This window comes from Peromyscus maniculatus, chromosome 7 (assembly GCF_049852395.1).
Source record: "Peromyscus maniculatus bairdii isolate BWxNUB_F1_BW_parent chromosome 7, HU_Pman_BW_mat_3.1, whole genome shotgun sequence".
Classification (NCBI taxonomy): Eukaryota; Metazoa; Chordata; class Mammalia; order Rodentia; family Cricetidae; genus Peromyscus; species Peromyscus maniculatus.
The window spans coordinates 83603375-83616786 of NC_134858.1; positions in this window are offsets into that span (position 1 = coordinate 83603375).

The following is a 13412-nucleotide window of genomic DNA, read 5'->3' on the forward strand; positions in this document are numbered from 1 at the left end:
TCTGTTGACCTCATCTGAAATACTTTAGTAACTGATGACTTCATTTACATCTGGCATCCTAAATTTCATTGGATAATAAATAATATAATATGCATATTTTATGTTATAGTATCTTTTGTAGAAATCTAATGATCTGGCTTAGGTTATATGAGACCTTGTCTCAAAAAAAATAAATTATTTGAATAAATAAAATCAAAATTAGTGATGAAATTTTACCTTCACCACACAGATTCATTAAACTTATCAAACTACTATCACAGTGTTCTTTAATTTCCACTATATGCAAGATACTTTAACCACATTGATATTATGCTCTTTGCATTAGAAAGAATCTAACAACAACCAAAAGTGAGATACAGAGAATTTATTTAAATAACCTCATGTTTCAGAGCAGACAAGAATTCCAGCTGGGATTATAGCCCTACATCTAACTCTTGTTTGGAGTACTAGATTTTACATGGCTCCCATGCATACATTCATGTCCACTTATTTCTTGTCACCATCTTAAAATCCCAGAATAGTTTACTAAGCTAAGTATGATAACTACTGATGTGGCCACAGCAGATACATAGCCACAGGTTATAGATGCTGATGACATTTTTAGAGTATCTGCAAAATTGAGTTGTGAATTATAATTCAACTATCAACTAGATATTTAACATAAAATTGCATAGATAGATGGATGGATGGTTGGATGGGTGGGTGGGTGGATGGATGGATAGATAGATAGATAGATAGATAGATAGATAGATAGATAGATAGATAGATAGATAGATAGATAGATTACTATTGCTGTAATAAAAGCCATGACCATCAAAAGTAACTCAGGGAAGAACAGGCTTATTTTGCTTACACCTCCAGGCTCACCACTGAAGAAGCTCAGGGCAGTAACCTGGAGGTAAGAGCTGAAGCAGAGATGGTCAAGGAATGCTGCAGACTGGCTTGTTTCCCATTGCTTGTTCAGTTTGCTTTCTTATACAACCCAAGACCAGCTGTTCAGGAGTGACACCCTACTGTGAGCTTGGCACTCCCACATCAATAATTATCAAGAAAAAAATGTCCCACAGTCTTGCCTACAGGCCAATTTGATGGAAGCAATTCTTCAACTAATGTCCCCTTTTCCCAGATATGCCTAGTTTTGTGCCAAAATGACAAAAGCCAACCATCACGATATTATAATCCAATATTTTCTACCTCTTGCATCAACCCCACCATTCATAGTAAATTTTCAGTTAATGCAGTGGGTTTTTTTATACTAAATAAATTTGTTTTAAATTATTGCCATTGATCCAAATTTTCCTAATCCAGAAACTATACTTTTCTATCCATTTCTACATTTGAAAAACGGGCCTTATTCTTTAGTATGAGATAACTAATCTGATCCTACAGTTCATGTATAAAATGTCAGTCAATGAAAGCCTACAGTTTTTTCGTTTTGTTTTGGTTTGTATTTCAAGATAGGGTTTCTCTGTGTAACAGCCCTGGCTGTCCTGGTCCTTACTTTGTAAATCTGGCCTCAAACTCACAAAGAGCCACCTGCCTCAGCTAGGATTAAAGGCGTGTGCCATCACCCGGCTATCCACATTTTGGAAGAAAAGAACATTCTTGGAAATAATGGCAAGACACAGCTGATAGGATTCAACAAGCGCAATTGACAGAACATTGTCGAGTTCTTACTGAAACTGACAACTCTAATAGTGACTGGGAAGTTGAGAAATGCCTTACAAAAACGCGAGGGAAGGAAGAGCTTCGCCCCTGGGAAGTGCTAGAAAGTCCGGCCTTACAATAATCACACTGTGAGAAGAGAGGAGCCATGGGAGTACAGGGCATTATTACAGCTGTGGGCAGACTCACCGCGGCTGGCTCACAAATTATTCATTAGCACTTCGCATAAATGACTGAGTTCTCTTGAAACTGCAAGGCCCCTACTCTGGCTATTTATTTTCAAGTAATTCCAAAAGGAGAACTGTATTGAGGTTTTTAAGGGTGAATAAGAGAGCTTGGAGAAGCATCAGTAAGTCCTCTTCAGCTCGGAGCCCTTTACACCTTCAGGACCAGCACTATTTAATTCAACTTTGCTTTCATCTTCATTGGTAAATAATTAGTTATCTTACATAGGCAAGTATATGACTGCATTGGAAACTCAATTACTTTGCTCAACTGAGATGAACTCCCTAGATATAATGGTGCACTGTCATAAAAATCATATAGTCCAACAGAAACTTATTATGAAAAAATATATTTATTTCATTAACAAGGTTGTAAATCAGAAAGGATATGATGTCCACATAGGTTAGAGCTCCATTTCTCAGGTCGGCAACATAAATTTCTAGTATTCACTGATTTTTCTGCAAGAAATTATACCTGTACCTTCATGAAGAATGGGGTGGGATTTTTGCCATTACAAAAATCTGAGAGTTTACACTAGAGTCTTCTAAGGTCTATTACAGGCATAAGTTTCAATGATGCCCTGTAATTGCGATGTTTATACTCAACTAACCCATGAAAAGCTCAGTATGCCCAAATACCTTATGCTATCACTCTTCTAACATTTTCCTAATATTATTTGAAGCAATATTCCATTTTGCTCTTTTATTAATGTGTGACAGTGAGTCCTATGTTAGTGACACCTGTTCTTAAATAACCATTTTCATAAACCGTGGCTCTATCTTTGCTCAGCAAATACACTATGGCACCTGTGAAAGAAGGACTGTTGTCATGACAACAGAGGTGGCCAACAAGGAGAGAGACAAAGCTTTTGTGTAAGTGCAAGCAGACGTGGCGCGTAATTCCTTCAAGTTGTTTTTCAAATTAGGTTTCATAATCCATTTCAGAAAAGGAGAGAAAGAAGCGTGTGGCTTTCTAGATAGTTTTCTCTCTTATGTTAATTGCTCCAGGAAAGACTCTGTACAAAGTAAGTCAGGTCAAATTCAGTTTTCATACATTCAGTTGTCCTCTTGAGCATGGCCCAAATAGTAAAAAGTAGTGTAACAATGGATGTGTTTATTAAAAACAAATCAACTCTGGCAACCAGGGCCTACACTTGGTCCAAATTTGTGTGGCCATAAGAATGATTGGCAGTGTCCAAGTGTACATGCTGTGCTATCTGACAGCACCTATTGCACTGAAATTAGAGCCCAACGTGGGAGTCAGTGTGTACTGACACAGTGGGCTCCTGGAACTCAGAGACAATTCCCCCACTGTGGGTCTGGGGCAGCTTACCCTGCAGTTGGTTTCTACCCATGCTGCCTCTCAGATCCCAAAGGATTCCACAGCCTTTGATGAGAAACAGAACAACAACAGCAACAAAAAAGTCAAGGCCAGAGCCTTGATAGAAATGACAACTAGCTGTCTTTAGGAATGTGGAATGCTGAGAATGTGAAATACAGATAAAAGAAGCAGATGTGCGTAGCCAAACTATGGCAGAGGCAGAAATGACAGGCAAGTGGAGAAACCAGTACGAACTGGGAGAGGCAGTGTTTGCCAAACTTGCAGTTGGCTCTGTAAAGAATAAAAGAACAGCACATATCAGACTAAGCAACAGAATCTGGCAGAAATGTGGTAACTGAAGAAAACTGCAGAGGTTACACAGCTCAACGCCTTAACAAAATATAAGTAATTTTAGTTGTATATTAAAAATACCAAATCCCAAAACCAAAGTAGCAGTTGCCATCCCAGGAGGTGAAGATGAAGCTCGGTGGTACAGTATGTGCTTAGCATGTGTGAGCTCTGGGCTAAATCCTTAGCATCGATAAGAAAAAAAAAAAATGGTTTTCCTTCTCTGAAAAAGCCAGCTATTGTACAGATACCTTTGACTACTGAAAAGCTGTGTAGTTAACTAACTTGTATTTTGGAGGCAATTTTATGAGCACAGACAAATGAAGCAGAAACCAGAGCATTCAACTCATCCTATTCCCTAACACATATGCAGTCTTCCACTGCCAATACCCCTACCTTAGAAGCACACTTGTCACATGGACCTGCATTGACCCATCATTCTCCTCCAAGTTCAGTTTACATTAGAATAGTTTTCATATGGCACATTTCACAGACTTGGACAAATGAATAATGAATGTGTCTGCCATTCTAGTATCATAAAGAAAATCTTCAGTGTCCTAAAAAGCCACAATGTCCTTCCTATGTATCCCTGGAAACCTCTCATCCCTGGCAGCCATTGGCTTTTCTAGAATTCCATGAAATTGGGATCATGCAGCTTTTTCCAAGTGACTTCTTCCATTTATCAGTATCCCTCTTACATTTCTCTCTTGCCTTTCCATAGCTTATAGGATAAATTCTTTCTTAGTTCTGGATCTTACGTTGTCTGGATGTATCACAATTTACTTGTTCATTCGAGTTCTGAGCTCATGTTCTTTGATTCCAAGTGTTGACAATCACGAAAAGCCGTATGCAGCTGTGTGCATTTTTTTGCATGAACGTCATTTTCAGTTTCGTTGGGTAAACACCAAGGACCATGATTGTTGGATCATGCACCACAAGTTTGCTCCATTTTGTAAGAAACTGACAAAGTGCCTTCGAATGTAGTTCTGCCAAGTTTGCATTCTGACCCACAGTGGATAGGAGTTCTCTTGTTCCATATCTTCACCAGCATTTGGGATCCTTACGTGCTGTGTATTTGGCTGGCTAACAGGTCCTCCTAGCATCTCATTGTTCTTCTTATTTTCCGTTCCCTGGTGACATAGTGTGTGGAGTATCCTTTTATGTTGTGATTTGTCATTCATTTGTCTTCTTTCACTCAGGGGCTCCGAATGTTTACAGAGGTGCAACACTCAAGAGCTCACATTCTAAATCCAAACAAACCAGATAGAGATCTAGTGACCTCCTAGGAGTACCTACAACTCCAGAGAAGAAAAATTTGCCAAGATACAGAGCTCCTTGAACATGGAAAAGGAGGCAGGTGCACAAAACAACTGGAGACTGCCTCTTCACTCAATCTAAAGGGTCCTAGAATCTGATGTCTGCACTTTTAAGTCCCTACTAACCACTAGAATTCTCTCTGATGATGCCTAAGGGAGCAAGAGAAGAACAATCACTCAACTATCAAAACTATCTGTCACAGAGGTAAGCATTACATCAAGGGAGGAACTGCCAAGTATGCCATGAGTGTGTAACAGGAGGCCACCATATGCTCAATGTCAAGTTCTTCAGCTTCATATGTTGAAATCTGATAGCAGTGTTAGAGATGGGAGTGATTAGATTATGAGGACTTCTCATGAATGGAATACATATGCATATAAAAGAGGCTTTGTGGTAGTCTCCTGTTCTTTCCTCAATGTGAAGACATAGCAACTAGACAAGGTCTTTGAGGCAGGAAGGGAGCCCCCAAAAGACACCAAATCTGACAACACCTTGATTCAGGTCTTCTGAGCCCTCTAGAACTTTGAGACATAAAGTTCTATTTATAAACTACCAAGTCAACTTCGTGAAAGCAGCACAAATGGACTAAGAGACATATCACAAGGGAAGTCAGAGTGATATCATCCAGGCATGAAACAAAATGCTATTTAACCAAGAAGGACTTAGGGTTAGTAACACAGAGATCCCACTGTACAGAGTCCCAGAGGATCCATTAGAGACTCTCAGTTCCAGTAGGACAAAGTACTGGCTGCTGGACACTAGGGTATGTCGCTCTTACATTTTTTGAGAGTATTGAGGCCTGTTTCATAAAGACAACAGAAAGAGTTTTAAGCAGGGTGGTTATAATGACAGTGACCATAAACTTCAATGAAACATGTTTTGTGGTAAAGCCTGTAAACACACCATTGCATCCATAAGGTAGCATGGGGAAAACTCTCCGACAGAATAGAACATGAAAAGAAAATCAATGTTGTCTCTTCCCTTGCTTCTGAGGTCCATATGTACACAGTTTTGGGTCAGAACTGTAGCAAGAAATTATAGAGCGGGGTAGAGGGTACTGATGCCAGTCAGTGCAAACCAGAAGACTGAAGAGGTGTTGGAGGTAGAGGCTGTGGAGATGTTGGCTGAGCTACCTGCTCTGGGGGTTTTTTCTCTTCAATTTCCCCTCTGGTTTGTCTCAACCAAAATGTAATGGCAAATATTGTTACCAGGGAGCTGGCAAATAGCTTCAGTCCTTGACTGAGGCAACCTAAGGTTACAGATGCCTCATCCAGGACTTCTTCCAAGGTACCAAATGGAGACGAGAAGTGAGAAAGGCTGAGGAAGCATTTAGTGAAACCAGCAGACAGTCTAACAGAGGGCTAGGCAGGTGAACTGGGAAACGAGTGGAGAACCAGACACCTCAGGTCTGTTTGTCTGTTGAAGCTTTTGTTGCAATGAGCATGAAAATTACCTTTTGACCAAGATGGCATGAGCCTTGAGGGCAAAAACTGCTCCTCCCCCAGCCAATCAAGGAAGAATTAATTCACAGCCTTCCATTACTGTTGTTTTAGCTTGTACTCAGTTAAAGTTCTATAGGGCCCAAAACTCATGATGGGTGTTTGAAATAGGAGATAGCCAAACATATTTATTTTTATATTTTGTTAGCCATGTTCCAGGGAGAAAAGAGAATTTCTCCTTTCAGTTCCTGATAGTTTCAATCCAGGAAGGAATGGCTCATTCTATTTACTAACATCAGCTCACCCTTTAGCTTTGTGTCTGGTTTGAGCCCCTCGCTGCTCTGCTCTTTTGGTTTATTTTGGATTAAGAAGCTTGTGAAAAGGGAGACCTTACTGAAATACTGGAGTGAGAGCATTACACTGTCTCTTTAAGGATATGCCTCCTCTCTCAGTGCCCTAAGTACCTTCTGAAATATGTGTAACATTGTACTTTTCTGCAAGTTCCAGGGCAACATGATAGTTTACATGATAGCAATGAAGCTAATATTGAACAGTTCACTTCTTAAAAGACGTTTAGCACCCCTGAGATGCTTAAAATGTCATTCTCTCCAGCCACCTGTCTTCTGGAATACCACACAAGAGAAAAAAACAAAACAAAACAAAACAAAAAACAGAAATCGTATCTGTTTACCAAAGCATTTTGGGTACCTAGAACCATGCTTTGCCCATTTTAAAGGATTACTAGGTATTTGTGTACTGAAGCAAAAGCCTCTAGAATCTTCCTTACACCACCAGCTCCTCTGGCTTCTAGATTCCCTTCCAGGATCTCCATTCATATAAAGAACAATTTAGAATCTCTCTCCTACTCTCCTTCAGAGGGGCCTTTCCATGCTCAACGATTATTAATATTGTCTGATGAAGACCCTCCTTGCCCCCTGCTTCACATCAGGGAAAAGCTGGCAGAGGCTAGGATTTTAGGTTTCTGTTTTCTTGAAGTTCCTGCAAAGGAGCTTACCTTCTACTCAACTAGTCACAGATTTCATAAATATGTTTGTCTATTTAAAGTAGTTGGGATGGTCGATGCATAATTTACAGAAATTATGCTTCCCATTTTTACAACCATAGATGATTTCATGGAAAATATCAACCTACTGCCTCGAAAGTTCATCAAAAAGCATTTTACTTTTACATTAAAATTTTTTAAATACTACTATAAAATAACACAATTTAGTACTTAGAGTTTGTGGAGTCTCATATTCTCCTCTGAATGTGTGTATGTGTGTGTTGTAGGAGACTATATCCACATATATTACTAAATATCTTACATATGTGCATACAAACAAATCAGTCATAATCCTTTCTTAAAGGTCCTTCTTAATGCATTTTTCTATATGTGGTTAAAATGCTACCATGCACAATGGCTTGTATACTAGGATTCTGCCGACTGAAAACTATTTATACATTATGATCATAATATAAGTAATATGTATCATCAGGTCAAGAAAAAAATCATAAAACCACTTTTCAAAAGTAATTTGACTTTGATGTGAGGAAAGGGAAGAACAGATCTGGAGAGAGAAAATTCAGTCAGCAGAAGTAGTTATCTGCAGGATATCAGAGCAATCAGCAGAGTTAAGAAAACATTAGTAGGAAACGGGGAAGAGGTCATGGAAAGATGGGTTTAAGGCAGTTTGGGTTGCTCTCAAAGGAGGAAATTCGAGGCATACAGAGAGCTAGCCAGGTGTACTTATGTCAGCAATCTTAGCTGGAAGAAAAACTAATGATTCTATTTGATCCTTGAACAATGCTATTACATAGTCATTTTAATTTTGTACATATAATCTGAATATATATATATATACATATACATACATATTTATAAGGCCTAGACTTTTCCTGACTAAAGAAATGTCATGTTGAGACTTACTTTAAACATTTTTACTTCTAATTATAATCAGACTAAGGGTCTTTTTGGGTAATATGACTGAGTGTGGTCTATTTTTGAAAATGTAATACTTTACTGCCAAAAGAGATTCCTACAAACCTGTAATTAGTGTTCATGCAAAACCTTCCTAGACACACTATGCTAAAATGTGAGGATTACATGAGAAGTTCTTATTTTGAAGTATATTTTGTCTTTAAAAAAGATTTTCTTGAATTTTAGGTACATAAATTTCTGTCATTTCTTTTTAAATTCTATCCAAAAGAATTTATTTCTCCTTGTGATATAGTAAAATATAAATTAAAATGCACACTAGAGAGAGTACATTTATTCCTGTTTGGAATTTATACAATAATAGCTCAATATTATGATTACAATATTTTTTCATTACACCAGGACTCTTCCAGCAGTGAAAGGAAGTAGATTGGAGGTGATGGGGAGGGATCCACATTCTTCAGTTGTATTTTTTGAACTTATAGTATTCATCTATTATACAAGACCCACTTATGTCATAAGATACTTATGCCTCTGGCCAAATGCATAAGGTTTAAAGAACTATATCTACACTTAAATTATTCATATAGTGTAATTAGAACGTCTCAATATTTTTAAATTGTCTCAGTAAGGATTTATTGTATTCTGATTTCACTTTACTTAACAGTAACCCAAGTCCTTTAATTTAGGTAGTGATCTATACAAGGGAGGTGACAGGTAAACAAAAGCACTTTAAAACAAAACTGACATTTGTTTAATTTGTAAATGTAATGCAGAATTGACTAATGCTGTTTTTCTCATGTATGAAATTTACATTTTTCCAATACTGAGGATTAGTTCCTTGGAAGTCACAAGGATGGGGCTGGAGAAATGGTTCTGCAGTTAAGAGTACACAGTGCTGGAACAGAAGGCCTGAGCTCAAGTCCCAGCACTGACATCAGACAGCTCACAACCCCAAATCTAGAAACTACAGCTCCAAAGTGAGCCAATCAATGCTCACTTTTGTTGAAACCTGCATACAAAAGCACATAACACACACACACACACACACACACACACACACACACACACACACACACACACACACACACATACTTGTAAAATGAATCTGAAAGAGATGACTGAAAAGAAGAGGGTGGATGTAGCTGAAAGTTTTCCTGTATCCCTGCCTGACACCCAGTCAAGGCAAATCTCTTTCACCCGCCTGTCCCACAGCCGCTTGGACCCAAATGAACACACACAGGCTAATATTATTTTTAAACTATGGCCATGGCAGGCTTCTTGTTATCTAGTTCTTCTATCTTAAATTAACCCATTTCTATAAATCTATACTTTGCCATGTGGCTCATGGCTTACTGGTACCTTTACATCTTGCCTCTTCTGGCAGCAGCTAGTAGCATCTCCCCTGCTCTGTCTTTTTCCTTCCTTCCTTCCTTCCTTTCTCTCTCTCTCTCTCTCTCTCTCTCTCTCTCTCTCTCTCTCTCTCTCTCTCTCTCTCTCTCTCTCTCTCTCTCTCTCTCTCTCGTCCTGCCTAACCTTATTCTGTCTCACCATTGGCCAAACAGCTTTACAAACACATATTTGTAACATACAGAATGACATCCCCTTCAGGTGAGGGTGGCATTTCAGGGTCAGGTAGAAACTTGTTGCAAGGGAAACTCCCATGAATCTAAAACAATGACCCCCAACAAAGACTCCCAGCAATAATGGATATGTAGCCTGGACTGGCTATCTCCTGTGATCAGATTGGTGACTACCCCAATTGTCATCAGAGAGCCTTCATCCAGTAACTGATGGAAACAGATGTAGAGACCCACAGCCAAACATTAGGCTGAGCTCAGGGAATCCTGCTGAAGAAAGGGAGAAAGGATTGGAGGAGCCAGAGGGGTCAAGGACATCACAAGAAAACTCACAGAATCAACTAACCTGGTTTATAGGAACTCACAGAGTCTGAACCAACAACCAGGGAGCCTGCATGGGACCTACCTAAGCCCTCTCCATATATATGTGACAGTTGTGTAGCTTGGTCTACTTGTGGGACTCCTAACAACGGGAGCAGGGCTGTCCCTAATGCTTTGGCTGACTCTTGGGAACCTATTCTTCATACTGAATTGCCTTGCCCAGCCTTAATACAAGGGGAGGTGCTTAGTCTTACAGCGACTTGATATGTCATGCTTTGTTGATAACCATGGGAGGCCTGCCCCTTTCTGAACAGAAACAGAGAAGGAGTATATTGGGGTGAAGGGGAAGAAAGAAGGAGGAGTAAAAAATGGGAGGAGGAGAAGGAGGGAAAACTGTGGTCAGAATATAAAATAAATAAATAAATAAATACATACATACATACATACATTTTTTGTTAGAAGTCACAAACTATGCTAAAAAAAAAAAAAGCTAGCTAGTGTCCTGTTGTTTCTGCCATTCTGAACAGCCTGTCAAAAAGCGTAGATTCTCTGATGCTAATGTTTTGAGGTTTTTGTTTGTTTGTTTTGTTTTTTTACTTTTAAAGTTGTTTTTTTTAGTAATTACATATATTAATACAAAGTGTTCATATCATATCCTCTCCCGCCCCCCCAAACTTCTCCCACACCATCTCAACTTCATTCATCCTTTCTCCTTTCTGTTTTTATAATACACTGAGTTCAATTATTGATACCTATATACACATGAATATAGGGCCATCTGCTTGAGCATAGGCAAGCTATCATGGGCCACACTGCTGCAGAAAACTAACTCTCCATCCCCAAGATGTTATCAACTGTCAATAGCTCTTCAGTTACAGATGGGCCCTTATGAGGCAGTTCTGTCTCTATGCTGGGGTGCTGACAGGCTTGATCTTGTACAGACAATCACAGAAATTATGAGCTCCTGAATGCAACAGCCATATCATGTCCAGGAGGCATTATTTTGTAGCAATCTGCCATTATCTCTGTCTCTTCCAATCTCTCTACCCACTCTTCTAAAATACTACCTGAGCCTTGGGAGTGAGGTTTGATGTAGATGTCTCATTTAGGGCTGAGCAAGTCAGTCACTTGTTCTCTGCACTTTGACCAATTGCTAGTTTCTGTATTAATTGCTATCCCCTAGACGCTCACATCTTAGTAACTGTGTGATCATCATCAATAGCAGCTAGCATTATCTACATCCTCCAAGAATGTTTACTTCTTTTATCTCACTGCTCACTGCCTACTTACTTCACCCATAATGGTAAATTTGAGTAATACTTAGAGCCAAATAGATAGAACAAGACTGTTTAGGAGAGAAGTTTATTTTTAATAAATAGCCAGATACTTTACTCATTAAACTGAAAAACAAAACAGAATTTATTTATGGCCAGAGAGCTATGACATGGGACTTGGTGATTATTTACCTCTTTCCATGTTTCACTACTTCTAGTACAAACACAGCCTCTTTCAAATTATAAAGTGATGTGATCATTGTATTCATATTAAGTTGATGGAATACATAAACAATTTAAACAGCTATGGAACTGTGTCAATTAGGAAATAATTTTATGAGTACATACTATATATAGTGCAGTGCAATGTCAGCAACACACTTTAATTTTATATCACCTAATTCTCCTGACTACCTACAGTTAGTTAGCTTTCAGGTTCTCTGGCCATGGCTGTCATAAATAAGTCTATGGTACCTTTACCAATGTATCCATGCTTCTAGGAGGTCCCAGGCAAGTCCTCTCCCTGTTTTCACTTTCTGTGTTCAACCATTATTGTACTGTGATGAACTTCCTGTACACCAGTGACTTAAGCGTTTAAGACTCCACTAACAGATCCTCTTTTGTCTTCTCCATTTTAATCTTAAAGGATTTATTTTAATTTTACTTTAGCTATTGGACTGATACATAGTTAATGCACAATACACTAAACATATTAGAAGTATGCCATCTGTCAGTCTTTCACAATTGTATACATCTCTGAGGCCATCAACACGATGAGGTTATTAACTTCATCCCTTAGATTGGCAACCCCGCCCTCTACGACCTCCTGTCCTGACACCACTCCTGCCTTCAGCCACTGCTCAGCAGCTCTCAGTACAATTAGTGTGTGTTCTCTAGAGCCGTGGCTCTCAACCTTCCTAATGCTGCAACCCTTTAGGGAAGTTCCTCGTGTTGTGGTGACCCCCACCATGAAATTATTTTTGTTGCTACTTCATAATTGTAATTTTGCTACTATTGTGAATAATAACGTAAATATCTATGTTTTTTGATGGTCTTAGGCAATCCCTATAATAAACTCCAAAGGGGTCATGACCCATAAATTGAGGACCGATGCTCTAGATTTATAACTCAATGGTATTATGTAATACATGTCCTTTTTCTGTCTTATTTAACTCATCATATTTTCAAATCCTATATGGATAAATATATTCCAAAATCTGTTCTTTTTCATTGCTCATAGCATTGGCTATGTAGGAACATAGCAAAGTGTATAAATTCACTCATTCACTTTTTGATGAACATTTCAGTTGCTTAAAGTTTTTAGCCATATAGAAACCTACTAATAATGAAGGCACTGAAATTAGCTGTATGAATATGTATTTTAGTACCTTTTAGATATACATACATCACATAGGGAATAATTCCTATGTAAGTTCTTCCCAGAAGCCATAGGTTACAAAATAAAATAACTAGATGCTTAACATATTTTTTCATTTAAAATTGAATGGATTTATAACATGATCTGTAATATCATAACTTAGGGAACTACCAAACTATTTTCAAAAGTTCCTATACCACACCACTTATTTTCTTACAGACAGTGAATGGGTGTTCTAATTCCTCTACTTTCTCTTCAGCATTTGTTGTACTTAGTCATTCCATAGTATCCACTTCAATAAGTTTGTATGTAGTATCTCACAGTAGAATATGCATACATGTATAATGTGTACATATGAAATATATATATATATATATATATATACATTTCTTTATCATCTTACCCCAATCAGAATGGATAAGATTAAAATAACAAAAGACAACAAATCCTGGCAAGGATGGGGTGAACAGAGAACCCTCATGGACTGTTGATGGGAATGCAGATTGCAAATCTGTGTAGCCACTGTGGAAACCAGCACAATGGTTCATAAAAAAATATATAAAAATAGATCTACCATATGATCTAGCTATATCATATCTAGACATGTAC